We start from the raw sequence: 4,021 nt of genomic DNA on the forward strand, positions 1-4,021 counted from the left end.
ACCAACTTATCCATACATGAGGGGCATCTTACCTTTGGGATATGGGAGGTGACCGAGGCACTTGGGGAATGTGCAAACTCCACGTAGACAGCAGCCGAGGCCAGGAATGAAGCTGGCTGTAGCTGTTGTGAGGCAGCAGCTCGACTGGCTGCAGCACTGAGCTGCCACAAAGGGGTCATCCGATTTTAGCTGGAATCGGTGAAATTTCTTCCTCAGTGCACAGTTAACATTGACAGAAAAGCAAAATATTGCAGGTACTGGAAATCTGAAATAACACCCCAAACAGTGGAAATACGAAGCAGTTTATATGACATTTAGTTGTATAACTGTTACATATAAAACTGGACAGTGACCTACAGCTCCATTGACCTGGACACTGCAATGTCAATCTTGCGAAGTCCTCCTCGGAGTGATTTGGTAAGTGGTGCTTAAAATTAGGATAGCATCCCACAAGTAATAGCCCAAAACAGCTGTCTTCAGAATCATACCCTATAAGAACTGTATGGGACTCCCCCATTGCAATCTCACGGGTAGGACAGAGATGGTAGCAGGTGGATGCACAGATGAAGAGTAGTCTTAGCCTTGAGTCAACATTGAGTACTTCATGAAGTTTCATGGTATGAGGTAGCACCTCCTGATTATCACCTACTAACCTCCCTCAGCTTATGAACTAGTGTTCTGTTGAAAATACTTGGAAGAAAGGTAGAAGAGTGGTGGTGGGCTTCAATGTCCAGGACCAGGAATGATTAGGTAGCGTCAATGCTGAGCTGCTGACAGAATAAATCTGCAGAAGGTGGGAGGTGAACAACAAGAGGGGAAAACCTCTGTTTATATGGGGCTACATGGGGACCAGGCCAACCTCCTTCTCTGTAAGACATTGGTGACCTTGTGGTAAAGGATATAACCTTGCACCTGTGATTCCAGACTCCAGTAAACGATTAAAAGTGTGGTTGCAAGGGAACGGCCTTTGTCATTCATCTTAATGAGCTGTGCCTACATACCTTCAGCTGGCTTACAGTGCAGACCTCTTTGAACCCAGTGTTTCAGCTTGCCACTGTACAGGGAAACCATGGCACGTGAACAGAACATAACACAGTCAGGCTACATAGTCAAGGAGCCAAGTGCAAACCCAGAAACAAAGTCAAATATTCAAAAAATGAAATATAGCTTAGAGTATGCAGAGGGAATTACCGGAGATAAAGATGAGAAAGACAGATATAACACTTAAATATGCCTTCAATTTAAAAAAATCAACATAATTTAGACCGTAAGACATAGGAGAATTAGGCCATTAGGGTATGATTCTGCGCCTTGTAAGGCATGAAAATGCCCGACACAGGCCTCTCATGGTCTGAGTCAACGTTTCCTCCCCCTCCTCCAGGCCATTCAGCCCATCGAGTCTGCTCGACCATTTCATCATGGCTGATCCTGGATCCCACTCAACCCCAAACATGTGGCGTCTCACCACATCCCTTGATGCTCCAACCAATCAGGAATCTATCAACTTCCACTTTGAATATACGCACAGTCTGTGGCAGAGCATTCCACAGACTCATCAGTCTTCGGCTAAAAATAATTCCCCCTTCAGTTCTAAAAGGTTGCCCCTCAATTTTGAGGCTGTACCCTTTGGTTCTGGATATTCCCACCAGAGGAAACATCCTCTCCACATCCACCCTATCTAGTCCTTTCAACATTTGGTAGGTTTCAATGAGATCCTCACGCATTCTTCTAAATTCCAGTGAGTACAGACCCAAAGCCGCCAAATGCCCCTCATATGTCAACCCTTTCATTCCCAGAATCATCCTCGTGAACCTCTTCTGGATGCTCTCCAATGACAAGATATCCCTTCTGAGATAAGGGGCCCAAAACTGTTGACAATGCTCCAAGAGCAGCCTGAATAGTATCACGTAAAGCCTCAGTATCATCTCCTGGTTATTTATTTTCTCACTGAAATGAGACAATAATATTTCTGAGCCACAAGCAGCTGCTCAACAGCAATTATTATTGTGTGTTTTAAACCTCTCTTTACTCTGGCCTACACTAGCGTGAACTGGGTCAAGTTGGGTTAATACAGTATTGTTTGGCAAACGTACTCTACTGATTCAATTTCAACAGCAAATGTCAGTGAAGATTACAATCCTGGAACCCCTGGTGTGGCACAGTGTGTCTGAAAGCAACTCCCAAGTATCGATGTTTACTCTCTACACCGCAGTCTCATTCACTTTTCAATGGTGGCGTGACATGCAATGGTATATGCACGCACCACTTCTCAGGACAGTTGCAACTTTATATATTGTTCCACTGTAACAGTCCTTGCTGAAGCAAACTACTGACTCGGCACCTGCTTAAACAAGAAATAATAATACAGCACAGGGGGAGGTCATTTCGCTGCTTGTACCTTTTCCAATTTGGCTCACTGCCCCTGCTCTTTCCCCATGGTTTTAATTATGTTTTCTTTCAGTATACATGAAAATAATTTATGACGTCCACTTCACAATTCTTGCTTAGAACATGGAACAATACAGCACAGGCCCTTCAGCCCACAATGTTGTGCCAACCTTTTGACTTGCTCTTCCGGTTTAAGACGATGCTACCGAAGACCTGCGATAGCTCACTGGTGGTTTGAAAGCAAAGGAATTTAATTAAAAACATTACTAATGATACTTCCTAAAAAGGCAAGTTGTGGTGAACTATCACCGCAACATTGATCTCGATTTTGCAGATGACATAGTGCTGCTCTCTGACCAGATGGAGGAAGCACAGCAGCTACTGACAAAAGTAGAAATAGAATGCAATAAAGTTGGACTTCAGCTAAATGCTAAAAAGACAGAGTACATGGTGCTTAACTGCAACGAAGGTACTTTCAAGACCGTAAAGAATGATACTATTAAGAAAGTCTTTGACTATAAGTACCTTGGGTCAAGAATGATGAGCTTGGAGAAGGACATAAAGATACGGAAGGCGCTGGCGTGGAGGGCTATGAACGACGTGAAGGAAATCTGGAAGTCAAACCTGGCCAGAGGGCTTAAAAAGAGGATTTTCTTAGCAGTCATACAGTCCATTCTCACGTATGGATGTGAGACATGGACACTCACCAAGACGATGCTAAAGTCTGTAGATGGTTGCTATACATGAATGCTCCAGATGGCTCTTAACATGAGTTGGCAACAGCACATGACGAACGTCGAGCTCTATAACGACCTTCCGATGCTCACCACTAAAATCGAGGCGAGAAGACTGTAACTAGCGGGGCATTGTCTACGCCACCCCGAGCTACCTGCCAGCCTAGTCATCATATGGGAGCCCAAGCACGGGAGGATGAACCCTGGGCGCCCTCCCAAAACTATGGTCAACACTCTCCTAGAAGACAGCGGCGCGGCTAATGTAGATGAACTGAACACACTGATGAGGGAGAGGGAGAAGTGGAGAGTCCGTCATCGTGCCCGGCGCTGGCCCCCTAGGCCTGAATCGACGTAGTAGTAGTAGCAACGTTGAAGAGGTGAGCAAAGTGTATTTGCAAGATGCGCCCTACTGGTGTGCTACAAAATTGACGCACTTGGAGTTCGAGCCGTGCTGGTTGTAGTGAATGATTAGGAGATGAGGTGGTGAGAAAGTTCCAACTAATTTGGGTGCAAAGGTGGATCACTCTGAATGCCAAGAGGTCAAGTCAGCTTCTTCAGCAGCAAAATCTAGGCTCACAGCAAATTGCTGGGTGGCGTGTTCCAGGCCCGGAACGATTCGCCGCAGTGAGGCCCGGGTCCCAATGCACGGCACAGTCCGCTCTTTGGACAATCTACATACTGACCCGGATTGACTGGAAAGGCAAAGTGTCAAGAGCTGGGCAAGTTTGCATCGCTCTGGGTGCCGAGCTGATTTGGAGAGTTCAAGAACAGCTTCTTCAGCAGTGAAATCCAGGCCTCGAGCCATGGCAGGGCCCAGGTCCTAGTGCAAGGTACGATCCGTTGTTCGGACAATTTAAATGCTGGCCCAGACAGACTGGGGGCTCCTCTCTCTGCGATGC

Source organism: Mobula hypostoma, chromosome 8, assembly GCF_963921235.1.
Source record: "Mobula hypostoma chromosome 8, sMobHyp1.1, whole genome shotgun sequence".
NCBI lineage: Eukaryota > Metazoa > Chordata > Chondrichthyes > Myliobatiformes > Myliobatidae > Mobula > Mobula hypostoma.